At 36.4% G+C, this 24,187-nt stretch overlaps 1 long non-coding RNA gene across 1 annotated transcript in view; it reads left to right on the top strand.

Annotated features, from left to right (window-relative positions):
* LOC132692625 (uncharacterized) overlaps positions 1-24,187 on the top strand; it is an 80,891-nt gene that overhangs the window by 33,723 nt on the left and 22,981 nt on the right. The window contains exons 2-3 of the long non-coding RNA XR_009616467.2: positions 1,166-1,253; positions 15,127-15,183. This is a non-coding gene — a long non-coding RNA (uncharacterized LOC132692625). The remainder of the gene's footprint in view (positions 1-1,165; positions 1,254-15,126; positions 15,184-24,187) is intronic.

Below are 24,187 nucleotides of genomic sequence, written 5' to 3'. Positions count from 1 at the left end.
GTGAGATCATGACCTGAGCTGAAGTCAGATGCTTAACCGACTGAGCCACCCAGGTGCCCCTCCCAATGCTTCTTAAAAGCAAGGAAAGGGAAAAGTTTCTGAAGGGTCATGCAGTGTCCTAAAATATGGCCTCATCCTTACATTTGGAGTAGCCCTGTATGGGTGTGATAGCTGAGGTTTTCCATCACCTGTATATAGTTCATCAAATCTCACTGCAAATTAAATTTCTCAGGGGCAGGGGTTGAATATTTCTTATTCTTATTTCAACTCTTAGAAAATTGCAGACTATCAACAAACATTAGGGGAACTGCAGCCATCCATAGTGACTTCAACCAGACGTTGGTTGTGAATTGTGATTATTGGAGGAGTTAGGTCACTTATCTTGGTGCACTTAAAAGCAAAATCCTAAATTTTATTTTAGTAAGAGAATTCCTATTCAAAGTCACTACTGATTTCTTGTAATGAGGAAAGCAAAGCAATGGACGATGAACGTTTTTTGTATCGGTAAAATATCTAGAAGAGTCTGTTAGTTCACACCTTTAAAAAGAACATCCAGGGGCGCCTGGGTGGCTCAGTCGGTTAAGCGTCCGACTTCAGCTCAGGTCATGATCTCGCGGTCCGTGAGTTCGAGCCCCGCGTCGGGCTCTGTGCTGACAGCTCAGAGCCTGGAGCCTGTTTCAGATTCTGTGCCTCCCTCTCTCTCTGCCCCTCCCCTGTTCATGCTCTGTCTCTCTCTGTCTCAAAAATAAAATAAACGTTAAAAAAAAAAATTAAAAAGAACATCCACTCAGGGTTCTTAAAATTATTTTTAATGTTTATTTTCGAGAGAGAGAGAGACAAAGCGTGAACAGAAGAGGGGCAGAGAGAGAGGGAGACACAGAATCCAAAGCAGGATCCAGGCTCTGAGCTGTCAGCATAGAGACCGAGGCAGGGCTCAAATACATGGACCTTGAGATCATGACCTGAGCCGGAACTGGACGCTTAACCAGCTGAGCCACCCAGGTGTCCCTATCCATTAATGGTTCTTGGATAACTTACTCAATATTAGTAAAATACCTCAAGTTGAGATATTATTATGAGGCTTTTGCTTAAATAAAGGTTGCTTCATGAAGAAGGAATGGATGTTTCTGAGTGAGATTTTTGTAATAAATGATTGTTTTTGTAGGTTGAGCAGAAAAGAGGAAATATGCTGAACATTTTAGGAGGTGGCAAAGCCCTGACTCTCAGATCTAAGAAGAAGCTGCTGGCAGTAGGTAAGGAGAGGGATGGGAGGGAGCAGGTATCAGACTGAAAGTTCTAGGGGCAGGAATGGACACTTAACTTTAAGAAGCAGTGATGTCTGGCCTCCAATTTTGTACTTTCTTTTCAATGTTGTAAATTGCCTACATAGTATATGTATATATTTCCTCAAGTAGTTTTGAGTTACCAATGTCTTAGGGAATAGAGGAAAAGGTTGTGTCCATTTTCACAGGTAAAGGATGGACAAAATAACCACAAAAGAATGGCTGGATATAAAGGAAATGACTAGAAATAATGAAGAACCATTTGAGACAAAAATTCAGAGGAAGATGTGACAAGTAACCACTAAGACATATAAGCACTCCCTAGGGGTTCTCAGACTTATTCTGCAGGAAAGATCCTGATGTCACAGACTGGGACTTTATTTAATTTAGATATTAAGGGAAACGGTATGCAGAAACTTTGGGATGTGGAATCGCATTATTTAAATGCTACCTGAAATTACCACATAGACAATTTACAGAAATTCAAACACTGTAAATATCAAAATGAAGAAATCCAAGCACTACATGTAGTAAGCCAAGCACAGTTCTAATGTGGAGGTTCATCTGACACTTTACTCATCCTCTATTTTTATTTTCCCCCAGTGGGTGACTTCCTAGAGGCTGTCTTCTATGACATGACATCTCTCTTCTCACACTGATTCCCCTCCTGTGGCAGAATCCCTACAAGGGTACCATCAGAAGAGTTTTAGAATTTCAGTGTAGTGACCAAAACAGATTAAAATATACATTAAAAAACACACTTCTATTTTAAACATTTCTTAATTGGGATAATGTGCTTCTGTGGCAAGCTACTAAAGTATACTTACTGTGTAATACAATGACTAATTAATCCTGAAAAATGTGTTAGGATGTAATTGTGAAGTTTTAGCAACTTAAATAAGCTTCTCAGATAACTTGTTCTAATGGGGGAAAATATCCCAGAAGAAGATACTGTTAGTCATTAGGTGATAGGATTACATTGTTAAAATCATCTACTTATGTAGCTATGATTCTATCAACCTTTGTGTCTGCATGTATGTACGTGAATGGTTAAGCTAAATTACTTGGGTTTTTACCCAAATAATTTACCGTTCAAAAATGGCATGCAGTGACTATTTGTAATTTTGCTGATACTGATGTTATTAAAAACACTAGAAACACTTGGAAAGTTATGCACTTTTTTCTATCTATATTTCAACCTACACCCATGAATATATATATGGGTGTATATAAAATTTTAAAAGTTTTTTTCTCAAAAAAGTAAAAATAGATCTACCCTATGACCCAGCAATAGCACTGCTAGGAATTTACCCAAGGGATACAGGAGTACTGATGCACAGGGGCACTTGTACCCCAATGTTTATAGCAGCACTCTCAACAATAGCCAAATTATGGAAAGACCCTAAATGTCCATCAACTGATGAATGGATAAAGAAATTGTGGTTTATATACACAATGGAATACTACGTGGCAATGAGAAAGAATGGAATATGGCCTTTTGTAGCAACGTGGATGGAACTGGAGAGTGTTATGCTAAGTGAAATAAGTCATACAGAGAAAGACAGATACCATATGTTTTCACTCTTATGTGGATCCTTAGAAATTTAACAGAAGACCATGGGGGAGGGGAAGGGGAAAAAAAAAAGATAGGAGGGAGCCAAACTTAAGAGAGAGGTTCTTAAAAACTGAGAACAAACTGAGGGTTGATGGGGGTGGGAGGGAGGGGAAAGTTGGGTGATGGGTATTGAGGAGGGCACCTGTCAGGATGAGCACTGGGTGTTGTATGGAAACCAATTTGACAATAAATTTCATATTTAAAAATAAATAAATAAATAAATAAATAAATAAATAAATAAATAGTTTTTCTTTCTAGAATTTCTGTATGGGATACAGCCTTCTTGTGTTATTTTCTTTGTGTTGTTTTATTTTGTTTATTTTATTTTATTTTATTTTATTTTAATATTTATTTTTAGAGAGAGAGAGTGGGAGAAAGTCGCAGGGGATGAAAGAGAGAAGGGAGAGAGAAAGAGAATCTTAAGCAGGCTCCACGCTCGGTGTGGTGCCTGACACAGGGCTCCATCCCACGACCCTGGGATCATGATCTGAGCTGAAATCAAGAATTGGATGCTCAACTGACTGAGCCAGCCAGGCGCCCACCCTGTGCCATTTTCTAAACTCTGGAGACTCATTTGGATTTGTCTCACTTGTCTGACATTACTGTGACTCTAGCATCTATTCAGCCTTCTCCCCATCCTCCCCGCCTCCCCCCCCCCACCTCATAGGGCAAAGTTGTTTTTTTTTTTATATTTTTTGTTTCTTAAATGTTTCTTTATTTTTGAGAGAGAGAGACAGAGCACGACCTGGGAAGGGCCAGAGAGAGAGAGAGGGAGGCACAGAATCTGAAGCAGGCTCCAGGCTCTGAGCTGTTAGCACAGAGCCTGATGCAGGGCTCAAACTCACAGACTGTGAGATCATGACCTGAGTCAAATTCGAATGCTTAACTGAGCCACCCAGATGCCCCCAAAGCTGTATTTTTTTTTTATTTTAGGCTAATTTTTAAAAAGTAGAAATATAACTAAGGAGGGAACTAAGCAACATCAAGAAATTAAAATACACTAATGCTGCTTTGCATACATGCTCAATTTTTTTTTTTTTTTAATTTTTTTTTCAACGTTTTTTTATTTATTTTTGGGACAGAGAGAGACAGAGCATGAACGGGGGAGGGGCAGAGAGAGAGGGAGACACAGAATCGGAAACAGGCTCCAGGCTCCGAGCCGTCCATCAGCCCAGAGCCTGACGCGGGGCTTGAACTCACGGACCGCGAGATCGTGACCTGGCTGAAGTCGGACACTTAACCGACTGCGCCACCCAGGCGCCCCCATGCTCAATTTTTTATGACTGGACTCAAATGACTGGCCCTACAGAATTTTGTTTTAATGTGATCAATCATCTATTGTTAAATTTGTAATATTTCTCCCTATTTTGGCATCCAGTTACCATGAGTTACCCTTTGGATTCCTCAAATTCAGTTTTACTCATCAAATTTTGCTTGCCCTAGTGTCTTAATCCTTTAGTGCTTATTGATGTTACACTGATACAACAATCAAGTAATAAACTTATAACTTCTCCTGTATTTGGGTATTTCAAAATACAGTTGAGTCACATACACCTACATTGTTCATTTATTCATTTAAGGATTAATTCAAATGTACTAATTTAATGCCTATTGTGTGCCAAAATTTGCATTGTATTTAGGGGCACCAAAACCAAATTCCTCTACTCTACATAATGGGAACTTCAAGAATGCAGTCATGAAATCCCAGTTAGAGTATATAAATAGAGAGCTGTCTTTTCATCTCCTTGTCTCAGTTTTGCACCAAGATACTAAGATGTTATATTCTGACCACCTGAACTATAACTTTCATAGTATATTGTCAACACTAAAAGTCACCTGCTGGTCTACGTGCCTTCTGTGGAAATATAATATTGAGGTTTCCTGTTGGGCCAATATATTTTTATATATTATGTATCTAGGTAGTTATATTTGTAGCCCCTCTGCCTGATTCTTGTAGCCCTTTGACTAATTCATTTAAGACACAAAATGCTAAAATTGCATTCTTGTGGGACATAAAATGCCTACTCCAGACTCATAATCAGAACAGATCCAGCAGACTTCTAAAAATGATATGAAGTATATTTGGATGAAATTACTGCCTCCATGGCGCAACGTTATGACAGTATGTTTGTGGGTTTTTGTTTTCTGTTTTTTCCTACCTTTAGTTTTTGGATTCATCTATGACCACAATAAGCCTAAACAACAACAAACTTCTTAATAACCACTAAGGAACTAAATAACTAGATCAATATCTCTGACAATGTGGGCTTGTACCTACAAAATTTATAAACACATATGGATTCAGGGAAGATAATTTTATTCAATATTGTTCCCATAAAATACCCAGAATTCCATCACTAGGCATTTATTAACTCTATTTTTCAATTGATAAAAATTTGTAATCATTTTGGCCGGTAACCTCTCTCACCTGTGTTATGTGAATGCCAACTTGAAAGAAGCATAAGAAAACATTTTATTGGGGACTCTGAAAAAGATGATACATTATAACCTACTAAAAAAGAAAGCACCAAAACAATTCTCTGAACTTTTTTATTATAAGGGAAATATTGTGATGATATGTGAATTATTTCTAACGCTTGTTTATATATACATGTGGAAATGAGAAGTGAGAAATTTGGAAATTAATCTGTTTGGGTTTTTTTTTTTTTAGGTAGCTAATTCTAATTTCATCTTCAAAATGTACTTTGGAACATGATTCAATTTGTTTATCTGAAGGAATAAGTTAACTAGCTAGCTATATCTATACCACATCTCATATTTCTACTTTATTTTGTTTTCCCCATTTAAAAGTGGCACAATTATTTTAGAAAAAAATACTAAAAAAATTTAACAAGAGAACTTTGATAAAGTTCTACTGAGAAGAAAACATGAACTTTGCCAGTGATAATTTCACTGCAGTCCTTTATCTGTTCATTTTTATGCAGTTTAAGATAACCACATATATCTATATTTTTATGTTCAGATAATTTCCCTCCAATCATGTAAGCTACTAGCTTATAAAAATAATTTTGATGGCAATATACCCTATTACATGAGAAAAATATAATTTACTTAATATCCAAATCATAATGCGGTTTCATATATAAACTATCTCAGAGATGAGTAAATTATTTAATGATTAAACCCACTGTTTTAATTATGAATATGTTAATATAAGACATGTACTCAAAATAAAAAAAAAATATGAATTCCTCAGTTAAGTTTTTGAACCTAAATCTCCAATGAAAGCCAAAAAAAAAAAAGATATTTAGAAATAATGTATTTTATATGCTTTAATCCAATCAGGTAATAATTGTGTTAACTAACACTATAGGTATTAGAATATTGTTATAAATTAATATCCAAACAAATTGTTGGTTTAGTGTAGTATACACAACATGTCTCTGTAATGTGGTTAACCAAAACAAAGATCCAAAAGTTCTAGCCACTTTGACTGGGCACATGAAGTTGAAATAATAGAACTTTACCTCACTGTGCTTCAATCACTTTCGGTTAAATAGGCATAACAGTAATGATACTTGCTGTCAACACCTCACCCCCCACCAGCACAAAAAAAAAAAAAAAAGAAAAAGAAAAAAAAATACATAGAGATTTTGCCCTACATGCAAGCTACCTGGTTTTGTTTGGTCATTTTTTTCATGGATCTTGGTAGAAAACACGAGTGTCCTGTGTTAAAGTCAACGACTGCTTCATTACTCATAGCAATAGCTGGATTATTAACACTTTTGTGCTGGTTCTCTGAGCCCTAATTCCCACAGAACTATGCAAAGATGGCTTGATGACACTTGTCCAGTGTATTGTATTATGAAAGAGGACCGTGCTTTTAGGTAATTTGAATCTTTTATAAACATTTGCTTCTTTTGCCCTGGAAGGAGATGTTACCTTTATTATCCTGGACAGTAAGCGTACCCATCTCATGCTCTGGAGGAAGGCACTATATCTTCCAAAGCTACACTCCTCAAATATCCTTGAAAGATAATTCAGAACGAAGGACAGTGCATCCCTTTAAGATAAGCACAAAAATAATGGACCCATAGAACACTACCTCTCAATGCTCACCTAGTAGGTTTTCGATGTATATATTCACACATTCATGTATGTGTGTATATACAGTCATTTTTATATTTCATGTATATAAAGCATACAGTGACCTATCACCATTTGTTATTATCCAATTCAGCATTCTCTGATTTTCTCTGTAGTACAAAGCATTCTAAAAGGTGTTGAAGATAAAATATCAAAAGTTCATTCAAAGAGGGACACCTGGGTGGCTCAGTCGGTTAAGCGTCTGACTGCAGCTCAGGTCACGATCTCCCGGTTTGTGAGTTCGAGCCCCGAGGCGGGCTCTGTGTTGACAGCTCGGAGCCTGGAGCCTGCTTCAGATTCTGTATCTCCTTCTCTCTCTGCCCCATCCCCCATTTGTGCTCTGTCTCTCTCTATCAAAAATAAATAAATGTAAAAAAAAAAATTAAAGTTCATTCAAAGAAATTGCATACTCAGGGTTTAGACAAATAACTACATAAACAGTTTTGAGTATATATTTTTTTTTTTTTTTTAAATTTTTTTTTTTTTCAACGTTTATTTATTTTTGGGACAGAGAGAGACAGAGCATGAACGGGGGAGGGACAGAGAGAGAGGGAGACAGAATCGGAAACAGGCTCCAGGCTCTGAGCCATCAGCCCAGAGCCTGACGCGGGGCTCGAACTCACTGACCGTGAGATCGTGACCTGGCTGAAGTCGGACGCTTAACCGACTGCGCCACCCAGGCGCCCCATTGAGTATATATTTTCAAAGGTAATGACCTAGGCTATGGTGGCCTATGGAAACCACTTATTTAATTTTAGATCTGAAACGTGAGTGGAGCTAGGCAGCTGGCTTTGGGAACAGGGAACATTCTTAGCATAGAGATCAAAAGTTTCTAAAATGGAAAAGAACATGGCAGTCTCGAGAAATAAAAGCAAATAGATATGGCTTGCATATAGAAACCTGGAAAAAAGAGGTAGAGTATGAGGCAGGAGAATGGATTAGCTCACATCAGGTGAAAACTTTTTGGTCATGCTAGTATTTTGGTATTGCTTCTATGGGCAATGTAGTGGTATAAGCAAAATAAGGCATATTTCTCCTACCATGTCAAACAATCAAGACTGCAACTCAGATTTATTCACTCAATCACTATTCTTCATTCTGTACAGAAACCTGAGTGCAGAACAAACCCTCCTTGGTAGATTCAACCAAGTTGAAGTAATTGTGTTCTCTATGGGTAATGTAAGAGCAATTTACAGACAAGTTTAAACCCAAGAAAATCAGAGAGAAGAAAGGAACTACAAAGTGTTGATTATTTCCTGGGATTACATATGAATTTTGTCATTAAAAGAAAAAAATGGATGTGGGGAGCCTGGGTGGCTCAGTCCGTTGAACGTCTGACTTTGGCTCAGATCATGATCTCTCAGTTGACAAGTTCAAGCTCCGTGTTGGGCTCTGTGCTTCAGCTCAGAGCCTGGAGCTTGCTTTGGATTCTGTATCTCCCTCTCTTTCTTCTCCCACACCCCCACCCCCACCCCCGGTCATGCTCTGTCTCTCTCTATCTCAAAAATAACCCCCCCCCAAAAAAATTTAAAAATGGATGTTACAAAGTTTTCTATGTGGAGTTAGTAAATTTTTGCAGAAATAAGGACAAAGGCTCTATTTCGGTGAAATACACACATGAGGAAAATGAGTTTTATCAACTACGTTGTTCTTTCTAACCTCAAATTGAGAAATTAAAGGGCTATATAAATTGCAAACAGCCTGTCCGAGCAAGTTCAGCATTGAACTAGGGCTTTGAAACATTTGCTGCCTGGAGTAGGCTGTTTTGAACTTGTTTCAAAGTCTCTAGAGGCCGAGGAAATTTTATTATGTAAATTTAGGCCCACAGAAACTAAATCCTTCCATACCCTCATTACTCTAGAGTAAGGGGGTGTAGAAGACGAATATATGCTTTTAATAAGCAAATAGATGTACTGTAATCTTAATAGAGAGAATGAAGATCATATGTAATCTCACTGAGGTGAAATTTGGGCTTTTTCATATACCATAAGTCACTTTAAGAGCAGAGAGATTAGGTTATCATAATCTAAATTCACAGAAACGTAATTTTAAAAACATTATTCATACTTGATCTCTTCCCTCAGCTATAGTACATATCTCATGAATACTAGCCAGCTATTTTCTATAGACTTCTGCTACCTTAACCAAGACTGTTGTGATGATTACAAAAAGATAAAGAGATAACTAGAAACCCATGATGAAATGTTAAAATATTGAGAATGCGTAGTGGCTAAAATCTTCCCAAAGAATTTGGTGGTGTCAATACTGTTAGAAAAATATACAACAAGAAAACTGTTCAATGCAAAATGTTAAATAATAACAGTGAGGGAGAAAAGCAGCCCGCTAGCCATACTGTAACAAAATGAAGCTGATAATTAAAACAAAACAAAACAAAACAGAACTTTCCAGAGTTTACTCATGTTGGAGACCTTGCATCCATATCCATGCTGCCTATGATCTCAGGAAATTTTCTGCAAAATGACAAACTTTACAACATGTAGGTACAATATCCTGAACTAGGGGCATCTGGGTGGCTCAGTCAGTTAAGCATCCAACGCTAGATTGTGCTCAGGTCATAATCCCAGGGTAATAGGATCGAGCACCATGGTAGGCTCAACGCTGAGCATGGAGCCTGCTCAAGATTCTCTCTCTCTATGGGGCACCTGGGTGGCTCAGTTAAGTATCTGACGCTTGGCTTTGGCTCAGGTTGTCATCTCATGGGTCCTGAGTTCAAGCTTTGTGTCAGGCTCTGTGCTGACAGCAGGGATCCTGCTTGGGATCTACTCTCCATCTCTCTGCACCTCCCCTGCTCACTCTCCCTCTCTCCCAAAACAAATAAATAATTTCCTGAACTACATCCTATGGCTTACATGCTAACATTTTTATAGTATTGCAGAATATAATGTTGCAAAAACCAATCTTCTGACACTTGGCATGTCAATAAGTCAGATACATAAAATTGGTCTATAAAAGTACTAACAAAGAATTATAATTATTCATTCATTAGATTGTTATAGAGTTCTACTATTATGCTCGGCTCTAGAGGTATACAAAAATAAATGTCATGAAGTCTACCTTCAAAAAAGTTGTTAATAGGAAGGTAACATGCATAAACAAATAACCATGAAATCTAAATGAGAAAATGGCTACGCTCGGGAGACTTCACTCACTTTTGTTAGTACTATGTCCTACATCAGGGAAGAAATCAGAATCATTCTTACTAGCACATAATTAAGGTATATTTTTAAGATAAGGCTGATTAATGTTACCAGGCTATAACTTCACATGCATCAAAAATATCAATTATCTTCTCGTTTTATTTGAGCCTTTTCAAATGATATTGTAACATGTTGCACTATACTTCCCATCTCTGCTATCCAGTTAGAGGAAACTATATAATGTGTCTCTAACCCTTTCCAAAGTTCCATTTTCAGTCATTATTTTCACTGTAGTAAACAGATTTTTAAGATAGCCCCCAGGATTAGCGGCCCCTTGTATACTTCCTTTCCTTTGGGTATATGCAGAATCTGTGCCTATGATGAAATATCATTCCTGTGATTTAGTTATTTACTAGTCTGTTGACTTTAAGTCATTTAAAAGAGAGATGATCTGGGTGGGCCAGACTTAATCAGGTAAGCCCTTTTGAAAAAGGACTGGGTCCTTTCTGAAGTCAGACATTTCCAAAGTTTGAGAGGGGCCATCAAAGGGGTTATAGCACAAAGAACTGCGAACAGCTTCCAGATGCTGAAGGTGGCCCCGGGCCAATAGTTAGAAAGTCAACCCAGGCTCCAGGCCTATAATTAAAGAAGCTAAAATTTGCCAACAGCTAAGTGAGCTTAAAAGAGTACCTGGACCTCTAAAAAGAAATACGGCCCAACTGAAGACCTGACTGCAGCTTTGTGAGACCCAGAGCAGAGAGTCTGTCCAGGCTTCTGCCCAATAAAAATGGTGAAATAATAAAGATTGCTTTAATTTGCTGAGATTGTGGTCATTGGTTATATAGCTGTGTAAACAACAAAACCTGTTTCCTGCCCTAAAGTCAAAAGGTGAAGCCACAGTTTGGCCCCTATTCCTAAAGCAGCTCCTTCAAACCGCCAGAAACTAGACCTTCTTAGCTCATCTCTCCCTTGATGATCCCCTTGTCAGTGTCCCCAAGCTGATTTTGTTTGTTTTGCAGACCAATTGTTCCTTAAGATCTCAGTTGACAAGCTAAGTGTTGACCACTTTCTCTAAAGGCCACAAATGTCCTAATTTGCCCCACATTTTGATGGTCTTAAAGAGCTTTCTCCCTCGAGAATAGGTCAAGCTCTTCCCAGGAGGCTATGTAGCTCCCATAACATGGCAGCTGAGACTTATTATCACTGCCAGAAGGTCTTCATGGCAGCAAGGCGTCTATTTGTATTTTTGTATTTTTGTTGTGCTCCTTTCATGTTGCTTGTGATTGTATAGCCCTGTTTAAACTTGCTGTGTAGTTTCATCTCTAACGTTTTGAGAGTCACTCACTTAAGTATTGGTCTCTCACAATACATTATTAATCCTTCTATTTGTTGTTCTATGTTCTTTTTTTTAAATTAAAAAAAAATTAATGTTTATTTATTTTTGAGACAGAGAGAGACAGAGCATGAGCTGAGGAGGGTAGAGAGAGAGCAGGAGACACAGAATCCAAAGCAGGCTCCAGGCTCTGAGCTGTCAGCATAGAGCCCGATGCGGGGCTCAAACTCACAAACTAAGAGATCATGACCCGAGCTGAAGTCGGACACCCAACCAATTGAGCCACGTAGGCGCCCCTGTTCTATGTTCTTTTTATTGCTACTGTTTTTTTGCTGCACTAGTGACAAATCCAGGCCTACATTTTCTCTTTACAGAATCTTAATTTAGGAAGCAGAACTTAAGGAACTGAGAGTACTAAACAAGAGGAAGGAGAAGATGTAGGAAAAAAATTTCAATCTTTCACTTATTTCTCATCAAATATTTTAAAAGGTCTAATCCAAGCTCCTTCCAAAAAACAGAGTCCTTTTTTCTAAGGACACCCTCCCCCCAGCCAGCCACACTGTCACATCTGGTTCTCCAAAGCCAGGACTCTACTCCAACTATGTGATTCTTACCCAAGTGCCTCTTTCTTTTCTCCCTCAGGGATCTCACAGCTTTTGTTGAGAAGTCTAGATCTTGCTAGATCTTTCTCTTCTTAAGACCAGTCTTTCCAGTCTTATCTCTTTCTGTTCAATTTTAGGCAGAATTCTGTGTCCCAGAATTACAGCAATCTGATATTTTTCTCAAAAGGAGAGTTGGGGCGTGTATGCAGAGAGATTTCTTTGGCAAAACGGTGATGTGTTTTTGCTTGTTTGTTTCTACCCATAGAGGAGTAGAGATTGTTAATAAACTACTCAGGTTTTCTTTTAACTCTCCCGTCTGGGTAAATTGACTTAAAAATTCAAATTTTACATTTACAAATGTAGATTTAAAAAAAATGTCAAAAAAACAGTATGTAGCTCGAAGGATTCAGGTTTTGAGTCAATGTCTCTGATACGTTCTTCAACACGGTGGGGCTGTCAGTAATGTTTTCATTCAGAAAGTGAGCAAAGTATTTCCCTTTGAATTAGATTTTCACACTGTAATGCTTAGAAACATGAATATATGGACTGTGCCCTCTAGGATATTGGTTGAGAGCCAGTTACCAGGAGGGGCCACAGAGGAATTCTGGCTTGTTATTACATCCTTATTTAGGTAACCCGATTCACCACGGGTTTCTCCAGAAGTCTGAAACTACCAGAGACCTCCCTAACCTGACTTCAGTTGTGAGGTTTTAGTTTGTATTCTCCATGACATTATGTTGATAGGACCAATCGGAGTTTAGAATCTATAGAAGAGAGGAAAAGAAAGAAGATATCCCCAGAACTTATGTACAGCATGGTGATGATAATTACTATATTTGAAAGTTGTTAAGAGGGTACATCTTAAAAGTGCATACCATACACACAAAAAAGTGCCTATGTGGGTTGACAAATCTGTTAACCAAACTGATTATGATAGTCATTTTGCAATTGACACATAGATCAGTATGTTGTACACTTTAAACCTATACAATATTATATGTCAGTTATATCTCAGGAAAGCTGGGAACAAAACAATAGGATGCAGAATGTTAATCAGCACAAATGGGAAGGATTTACTTTTTTCTTATTGTCTTCTAAAGGGTTTAACTAGTGGAAACAGATATCACATTCTGCATTTATAATAAAATACATGTTCGTAGATAGGAGGAAATATAACCCCCATGATATTGGTCAAAAAAGAAAAAAAAAAAGAAAATGAAATACCAAAAAGATTGGTCTAATTGTATACAAGGCAATCTAAATATTTTAAATGATGTTTTGTGTTTAAGGCACTGACATTTATACATACAGGTACATGCATATATGTGTTTTTAATGTGTGATCTATACATATATGTATACATATTTTATGTGTGTGTGATATTGCTCTGTCTATGCAAATTACACACAGGATGGCAAGATACTGTTTACAAAACAAGTAAGCCTGCTGGGTTTAATCACCACAAACAATAAGTCTCTCTGAACCTGCTGCTAGCAGCTTTTGGGTGTCCTTTATTAGTGGATATATAAAGACCCCTTTGAATTTTTAAAATCCATTGCTGCTGCTTTCCCTACAAGTGTTGTTACAGCAGTATTCTGACTTGACCTACATTCTCCAGATTCCTTTAATATTGTGAAGTTCCCTTTCTTACTACTAAAAAAAAATGCATCTGGGCAATGGAGTTGGTAGATTAGCAATTGCTTTTTCTTCCTAGGACTATGGCCAAATCCATGTTTTCCTTAAGCATCCCGTTCTGGGCAACACCTCTATGTCTGGGTGAAATAAATCTGCTAGCCTGCATTTCTCCTCAATTACGTAGCTACATCCCACAAAGTGACCTGCTACTGTATCAGCCAGAATGTTTCTTTATGAATTCCAATCTCACTTTTCTCATAGTTCAAAGTGATTGTTTTTAATAGACTTATCATTTTATTTCTTGTGTAGTGACAGTACAGTGGCAACGATTGGTGTGTGTGTGTGTGTGTGTGTGTGTGTGTGTGTGTCTGAAATAAAAGTCTTTCATTCACTGTTCAGTGTTTTCAACATTGCCCACAAATCGAAAGCAACCTGTGCTTGCAGCAGTAATCACTATTTCTAGAATCTGGCTCTGTTTGTGTGACTGCCTCTTCATTTTGGGCTCTAGCCAGTTCTTTCGTTAAAAAGTCTTCTTGTTTGGATTATCCTTCCATAAATAGATATACTTGCATCCTGTTTCCTAACCTACAGATGTCTAATTTTTACTCAGTAGTGAGTCTCTTAAGAAGTCTTTTTCTTTCTTCCTGTCTTTAGCTGTTCCAGTTCAGATCACTACAACCAAGAACCCCCAAATCAGATAGTTGCCAGGTCTCTGTAAAGAGGCAGCCAAGAATATGAAGAGCAAATTAGTAGCCAGAAAAACCTGGATATATTTTCACTGCCGGATATTTGTCAGACTTGGGAAAGTTACTTATATCAACTTGCCTCATTGATCTCATTCATAAAGTAGGCACGGTGAATGCCTATCTTGTTTCAATTATGACATTATGAAAAGAAAATACATAATAAAAAGTTATAAATGGGAAGCATAATACAGCTAGAAAAAAGCTAGACAGTAGTAGAAGGCAAAAACCTTAGAATTATAGTGAGAAGACCTATAGAGAATTTGGAGCCCATCCTCTATAGGTCTGTTGTATTTTTGCCCCTTTTTGAGCAGAAACGATGACTCCATTTATACAAGAGAATCTTTCTAAGGATGTATATATAGCAAACAACCCTAGAAGATAGAGTATCTCCTTTTGAGAAAATAACAGGTTTGTTTAATGTCCAGTATAATAGAGATGTCTCCTTGTGGGAAAATCAGGCTTACTGACCATTATAAAATATTTGGCTCCCCTAAGATTGAGGCTTCTCTCCTATAACACAGTACATTGAAAGAATACGTGTCATCTGACCCTCTTCATGTCACTGTGGAAATTGGAACTCTGCAAAACTGCTGATACTCTGGCTACTGCTAGTGCTCTAAGTAATCCTTTTTTTTTCTCTGACCCAGGAGTCTCCAGACTTCCGCCAGCATCTATGAAGGTGTGGCAGGCCTACTTAATAGCTGGTAAGCAGTTAAACTTCCAAACATTCAGCTCTTGGCTGACCGACCAGAAGGCCTAACCTCAACTGCAATATTTATGATGACAATTAAAACAACTCGCTTAAAATGATCAGATTTCAGGTTTTTTCATATTATGGCACAGGGAACTTAGCCTAATACTTTCTTTTTTAAAAAAGTTTTTTAAATATTGTATTTATTTTTGAGAGAGACAGGCAGAGTAGCAGTGGGGAAGGGGCAGAGAGAGAGGGAGACACAGAGTCTGAAGCAGGCTCCATGTTCTGAGCTATCTGCACATAGCCTGATGCAGGGCTCAGACTTGTGAACCGCAAGATATGACCTGAGCCAAAGTTAGATGCTTAACCGACTGAGCCACCTAGGCACCCTTAGCCTAATACTTTATAAATTACATCAAGCATTAAAGACCATGGTCCCAGAAATGGAATGGCTGACAAATGGGGGAAGAGATGAAAAAAAAAAATGGAGTTGTATTTATTGAATTTTATTTTTGATGGAGTAGTTGCAGTATCATTTAGTACCTATGTGACCTAGGGAAGTAGGTCAGTATGTTAATAGTAATATTAATGCTAACACTAAAGATTTCTAATTTAATATGTCATACAGTTTATGATAAGAGCAAGATTCAGACTTAATCATATCACATATTTATTCATAAGATGGCACACAGAGTCACAAAAAGTATATTATGTATTTTATAACTTCCCTGAACTCTGCTTTTTTTTTTTGTTCTAATAGCACCCCTTGCATGAAAGTATTTCCAAAAAATTGCAAAGATATTTTAGTGGCACGATTCATCCTATAACATGATCAAGTTCAGATAGCAACGATGCTCAGAGTAGAAGGTGAAACAGAAGGAGGAAACTGAAAGAACAGATGATACCAATAAGAAAAATAGCAAAATGGCATATCTAAATCCAAGCCTATCAATACATTATTTAAACACCACAATAAGGCCAAGATTATGATATGAATAAAATGCCAGCTCCCAACTATGTATTGCCAAAAAGAAACCACTTTAAATATAAAAGCAGAAATAAGTTAAAAGTAAAAGTGCATCAGAATAACACAAATCAAAAGAAAGCTCAATTACTTATATAAAAGTCAAGGTAGATTTCAAAGCAAAGAATAATACTAGGAATAAAGAAAGTTGCTTCATAGTGATAAAGGGATAGAAAGTCAAGAAACCTCATCCAGAGGACTTAGCGATCCTAGATGCTTAGGTGGCTAACAACAGAACTTCAAAATGCATTAAGTAAAAATTGTAAAACTGAAAGTAGACATAAACAAATCTCTAATTATTACTGAAGACTTACACACTCTTCTCATTAATTAGTATCACACATAAACAGAAAATCAGTTAGGATATGGCATCCCAAAACAGCGTTATCAGCAAAGACCCAATTATGACATTTTTAGGACTCTCCACTCAATAGCAGCAGAATATACATGCTCTTCACATGAACATAAAACATTTTCCGAGGTAGACTATATTCTGGCCCATACAATAGGTCTCCATAACATCTAAAAGTATTCAACTAATAGAAAGTATGTTATCAGATCACAGTACGTCAATTCTCTGTGAACTGATTTATAGATGCAATGCAGTCTCAATCAAAATCCCAGCAGTCTTTGTGGAAAATAACAGCTAAATTGGTTCTGAAATTTTTATGGAAATACAAAGGAGCTGGAATCATCAAAAAAGGGCAAAAAGGGAAAAGATAGTTGGAAGACTTGTACCCTTTAACTTCAAGACTTATATAACTACAGCAATGAAAGAAGCGTGCTGTTGGGGTAAAGATAATCAAAAATATCAATGGAATAGAAAAGAGAGCCCAGAAATAGACCCACACTCATATGATAAATTGATTTTTGACAGAGGTATCGAGTAATTCAATAGGAAATACATAATCTTTTCAAAAAGTGGTGCCAGAATCTTTGAATAGTCACACAGACAAAATGAATTTTAGCCCTTCCTTCACACAGTATAAAATATTAATTTAAATGATTAATAGATCTAAATATAAAAGCTAAAGTGTATTTCTAAATTCTAAAAAGATTTTTTAGTGTAAAATCTTCGTGACCTTAAGTTTGGCAAAGACTTCCTAAGTAGATACCAAAAGCACAAACTCTAAAACAATAAAAAATTAATAATAATAATGATTCATTAGATTTCCTAAAAGTTAAAACTTTTTCTTTTAAAAGGAAAACACTATTAAGTAAAAGAAAATCTCAGCTACAGATTGGGAAAAAAGTAATTGCAAAATACACATCTGGCAGATTTTTTTTTTTTTTAATCTAGACTATTGTAGCAAACTCACAAGTGATAGTAAGACCAAAGACCCAATTTAAAATAGCCAAAGATTTGAATGGTAACCTCACCAAAACTGAGGTTGACAAAATAGGTGAAGGTAGTCAAAGGTACAAACATCCGGTTCTAAGGTAAGTAGGTCCTGCGGATGTAATATACAACATGATGACTCTAGTTAGCAATACTGCATTACAGATTTGAAAGTCCATAAGAGGAAATCTTTTTAAAGTTCTCATCACAAACAACAACAACAACAACAAAGAAAAAAACACTTGTAACTGTGTGTTGTGGTAAATGTTAACTGAACTTACAATAAACGTTACTGAACATTAAGTAAAAATTGATAAAACTGAAAGTAGACATAAATAAATCTCCAATTATAATTGAAGACTTACACACTCTTTTCAGTAATTAATATTGCAAGAAAACAGAAAATCAGTTATATTTATATATATAAATGCATATATAAATATTTTACATTTATTTTATATTTATATAAATATATAATTTTTATTTATAAAATATTTATATATGCATTTATATAATATGTAATATATTACATATATAATATACATTCATATAAAATATAAATATATATTATATATACATATTATAAATTATATAAATATTTTTATATAAATATTATCCATCGTGATTACATATATAATATATAAACATAATACAATAATATATATAATCACAATGTTGTATACCTAAAACGAATACGATGTTATGTCAACTGTATCTCAATATTTAAAAAAAAAATTAAAAACTTAAAAAAATCTATATAGTCAGCAAACAATGACAAGAAAATGTACGCTATATTATTAGTTATTAAGGAATGCAAATTAAAGCCACATTGAATTTCTACTACACATTTAATATCTTGACTAAAATTTTAAAAATTGAACATATAGTGTTAGAAAGCATTTGGAATAACTGAAAACCTCATATGCTGCTAGCAGGAATATAAAATGGTACATTTGTAAACCTTTGGCAATTTCTTAAAAAGTTAAACACACTCCTGCCTTAATATCTAGAATGTCTAGCAGGTTTTATCCAAGAGAAATAAAAGCATATGTCCATACAAAGTGTTTCGCATAATGCTCTTAGCATATTTGCAATAGTCTTAAAATGGGGGGGGGGGGGATAAACAAAGACACAGCATCTATCAACAGATAAAGGAATAACTAAATTTTGTTATATTCATACTGTAGAATATTATTTAACAATAAACAGAATGAACTATTGATATATGCAATGGACATAGATTAACTTCAAATAACTATACAGTGAAAGAAGACATACAAAGAAATGCTATATGATTCTATTTTTATGAAATTCTAGAATATTCAAAATGACCTACAGTGACAGAAGAAGATGAGTGATTATCTGGGGACGAGGATGTGTGAAAGCAGTGGGAAAATACTGAGAGGGGCTGGAGGAAGTGATTACAAAGTGGCATCAGTGATGCTAATGAGGTGCATTTATGCCAGTGATGTACAAGTTCATTATCATCATTGTACACTTTACATTGTACGCTTTCAATATATACAATTTGTTGTAGCCAATTATATCTAAAGCTGTACCAAAGGGGAAAAATTATGTCTGTGGACATAAATCCTTGTCAGAATCAAGTATATCACACTCTGAAGTATATTGACTCCTGGGCTATCTAGATTCTCTTATACTGCTCATTCAAGAATGAAAGGAACTTAAACATTGTTGGTGAGAATGTCAGTTGGTACAGCTACTATGGAAAACAGTATGGAGGTTCCTCAAAAAATTAAAAATAGAAATAGTGGGGTTCCTAGGTGTCTCAGTCGGTGAAGCATCTGACTCTTGATTTCGGCCCAGGTCATGATCTCATAGTTCACGATTTCAAGCCCTGCATCAGACTTTGCACTGACAGCATGGAGACTGCTTGGAATTCTGTTTCCCTCTCTGCCCCTCTCATGCTCATGTGATCCCTCTCTCGCGCTCTCTCTCAATAAATAAATAAACATTAAAAAACTAGAAATATCATTTGATCCAATAATTCCATTACTGGGTATTTATAACCCCCCCAAAAAAACTCACCAAAACCCTAACTAGAAAATATATATGCTCCCTTGGGGTGCCTGGGTGGCTCAGTCGGTTGAGCATCTGACTTTGGCTCAGGTCATGATCTCGTGATTTGTGAGTTTGAGCCCTGCATCGGGGTCTGTGCTGACAGCTCAGAGTTTGAAGCCTGCTTCAGATTCTGTGTCTCCCTCACTCTCTCTGCCCTGCCCCGACCATGCTGTCTCTCTCTGTCTCTCTCTCTCTCTCTCTTAAAAATAAATAAACATTAAAAAATTTGAAAAAAGAAAAAATTATATGCACCCTTATAATTCTTGCAGCATTATTTACAATAGCCAAGATGGAGAAGTAACCTAAGTGCTCATCAGTAGAAGAATAGATAAGGAAGATGTGGAACACACACACACACATACACACACACACACACACACACACACACACACAGGAATATTACACCGCCATAAAAAGGATGAGCTCCTGTCATTTGCAACAACATGGATGGATCTAAAAGGTATTATGCTAAGTGAAATAAGTCAGACTGAAAAAGACAAATACCATACGATTTCACTCATATGTGGAATCCAAACAAATGAATAATCAAACAAAAAACAGACACGGACCAATGAATACAGTGAACAAACTGATAGTTGCCAGAGGAAAGGGAAGTAGGGAGATGGGCAAAATGAGTGAAGGGGAGTGAGAGATGATAGCTTCCAGTTATGGAATAATTAAATCATAGGAATAAAAGGCACAGCATAAGGAATATAGCCGATGGCATTGTAATGTCACTGTATAGTGACAGATGGTAGGTATACTTGGGGTGAGCACAACAGAATGTAAAACTTGTGGAATCATTATGTTGTACACCTGAAACTAATTTGACATTGTGTAGCATCTATACTCAAAAAAAAACCCCATATATATATATATATATATAGAGAGAGAGAGAGAGAGAGAGAGATAACAACAAATTGCAGTGCATGATCCCAAAGTAGAATATGGATTGGGAGAAAAACAAATGCTGTAAAAAACATTTTTAGGATAAGTGGAAAAATTTTAATATGGCCTGGATAATAATCTTGTATTACTAATTTTTTTTTAAAAAAACGTGAAGTATGTCCAATGTTATTCACGTAAATTAGCGGACGCTCTAGGGCTGTCTTGAGATCAAGAGAGCTGAAGCATTTGTAGAATTTTTGAGCCATCTCTAAAGTATGATATTCAAATTAGGAGCTTTCAATTGATATCTGACCACCGCTTGGATAATATTCTCTCTTAGAAAAACTAACCATCCCTACTTTACAGATTAAACTTAGCAGGCACACGCGCATGTGTGAGCACACACACTAATATGTATATATCCACGTACAATAAATTATAAACAACAAGATCACTCATTACTTATTTTAGCCTTGCTTTTCACCTCAATAAAAGCAATGATATCATTTACATTGCTTTGAAGATCAAGAGACATATGTATATAAAGGAAAAAGCATGAATCATAGTAAGTATGCAGTACTTATTTAATGTAGACTAAACTTCTTTACTATAGCGAAGAAAAATCATCTCATGGAATATCCTCTTGCTGACTTTGCCAGTTCTAGGAGTTTCAGCAGTTGTCAAGGGATTGCTTCTGTAACTTCAATGGGGACTATTAATAATCAGGAGAGGTATGAAAGTCTTTTCTCCCCAACTCCCATTCTCCTTTTCTCTGACTTGACAGAGAGAGAGTACTGCTTCTATTATACTATGTTCAAAAGGAGATAATAGAGGCCATTTATTTTTATAGCCTAGTGGTTTTCAGCCTGACTGAATATTAGAATCAAATGAGGACTTTTTAAAATGCTTGTAACTGTCCCCATCTTAGACGGTAGAATCTCCGAGGGTGTGGTCCAAGGATCAGGCTTTTAAAAAGCATCCTGAGCATTCTAATGTCTAGAAAAGAGTGAGAATGATCAAGTAACACAGTTTCTTAAGAACTTTACTACTTTACTAAATTAGTACTCCAGAAACTCCATGAAATTAGAAATTTATTCCAGATATATATGTGTATAATATATATACATATAGAAGATATATACACACACACCTTTACCTAGAATAGCAAAGATACATGCATAGATGCCTACATTGTAAAAAGAACTTAGTCAAATAAAAAGTGAGATTTTTAAATGAGATTTTGAATCACTCTTTCCTGCCAGTAAATAGTTATTTCCCTGACATGTTCTTTCACTTTTGACTCTCTGCAAACTACCTATGTATTATAAAGAGTTGACATAGCCCATCTGATCACTTTTTGACTGTGTGCTTTAAAGCATTTATTAAATTTATTAAGCTGTGCTTACTGTGAGTACATCAAACCCCAAACTAAAATTAAATCAAGATGAATCAAACCTGGGGACTGGTAGCAGATGCTAGCCATCCCACTTAATTGTCTAACAGCATATGCAAAGAGACCATCTCCAAGGCAACTGAGACATAGAACCACACAAAGATTTGATTTTGTTGATCGAAGTCAACACCTTGAATTGCACAATGAAGGAAAAAAAAAATAAAAAAGAAGCCATTCCACAGAATAGGCTAGTGTCGGTTAGTGTGAAATACAGTAATCAAGACGTGTAGAAATTACCATGGTGTGCTGAGGCTTAAAGCTCAGATTAATGCTGGGGCTTGTGCTATTGATAAACAGACTGAACCCTACCCAGGATGGCAAAAATACATAGATATAGATGTGTATGATATAGATATAGATATTCTTTTATATATATACATATACATATATATGTGTATATAATATATATATGTGTGTGTATATATGTATATGAGACAATTCTGCTATTTAAAGTATCTACATCGAACTTTGGTGTAAAGACATTGTCCATTGTTCACTGGGTGTGAAGATATGTACTCTCAGTCTCAGCGAGGTGAATGACTGCTCTCAAAAGTTAGGAGCACTATGAATTTCCCTTATAAAGAGGCAAAAACAAGCAGAATACTATTTAAAAACAAATCGCCAGTCACAACATAAGAGGAAGACAAGGTCCAGTTCATTATACAATGGAGAACTGCAAATGAAAGGATATACTGAGACACGATCATTACTTCAGTCTGCAAAGAAGAATGATTTACTTAAAATCCAACCTTTCAGGATTCCTCTCTATAAGAGATTGTCGTTAAACATGTAGTCTGCAACTTGGCTATAACATCCTGTACTTTATCATCGCCCGTTAGAGGCTGATGCAAACCACTTAAAAGTCTAGTTCCTTGAAATTCACAATCGTGTATTGAGCTCTTGATCCCGAGAGTTAATTTGGATTGGTTTCAGCTAGTGGAGCTTGAGTGGCACAGCCGGTTAAGTGTCTGACTCGATATCAGCTCAGGTCATGATTTCATAGTTCCTGTGATTAAGCACCACATCAGGCTCTGCACTGATAGTATGGACCCTGCTTGAGATTCTCTCTCTCCATCTCTGTCCCTCTCTCTCTGCCCCCCACCCCAAAATAAATAAATAAACTGTAAAAAACATTAATGAATTGGTTTCAGCTACTTAATTCTCTCCTGGCCTAAGCTGGCCTCATTTATTCATCTGTGGTCAGCTTTTGGTCAGCTAAATAGATCTGTTTCCGGAGGTTGACTGAATGATGGCTGAGTAACAGGGGCCACTGGGCCACATGCCCTCTCTCATACAACAATCTAATATGGTCTCATCTACATGACAAAATGTTCCAAAAGCATCAGGTACAAATGCTTTCCAAGTTGACCCAGGCTTCCTACTTGCCAGTTTCCTTATGGCTGAGGCCAGTCACATGACCAGTGCAGATTCATGGGGTGGAGGAGACTCCATTTCTTTCTTTTTTTTTTTTTAATTTAATTTTTTATTTTTTTAAAATTTACATCCAAATTAGCATATAGTTAAACAATGATTTCAGGAGTGGATTACTTAATTCCCCTCACCCATTTAGCCCATCTCCCCTCCCACAATCCTTCGAGTAACCCTCAGTTTGTTCTCCATATTTATGAGTCTCTTCTGTTTCATCCCCCTCCCTGTTTTTATATTATTTTTGTTTCCCTTCCCGTATGTTCATCTGATTTGTCTCTTAAAGTCTTCATATGAGTGAAGTCATATGATTTGTGAGACTCCATTTCTTAATGAAAGAAAAATTGTGATAATTTTGCAATCTCTCCTATCTTTCCTCTGGCAATAACCATTCACATTATTTCCACGTGCAAATTATTTTATCTCCCGAGACTCAAAATTCCCATTCAGGCTTGGAGTCTAGGATCAAATGACACATTTCAAGTCCTGTTGCAGTGCTCTTCATCTAAGAAAACCTATGCACTTCCCACAATCTAAGTATATTAAATATCTCTCTCATCCCTGATAATCCTGCGCTTATATTTATTTTTCATTGCCCATGGTCGATTTTTTGTTATCTGAGTTTTCCTTCTGGAATGAGTGCAAGAGCAGGGTCAGTATTTCATATATGTCTGCATATACGATCCTAATCATTACTTTCATATGGGCATGTTCTATAAACATTTTTTTGAATTCCAAATGAAGAAATGATTGAATAAATGAATGACAAAGTTCATAGCCTGATGATGGAAGAAGGTATTCTT

This window comes from Panthera onca, chromosome B1, assembly GCF_046562875.1.
Source record: "Panthera onca isolate mPanOnc1 chromosome B1, mPanOnc1 haplotype 2, whole genome shotgun sequence".
Lineage (NCBI taxonomy): Eukaryota > Metazoa > Chordata > Mammalia > Carnivora > Felidae > Panthera > Panthera onca.
The sequence above is the reverse complement of the archived record's forward strand: the minus strand, read 5'-3'. Positions and strand labels throughout refer to the sequence as shown.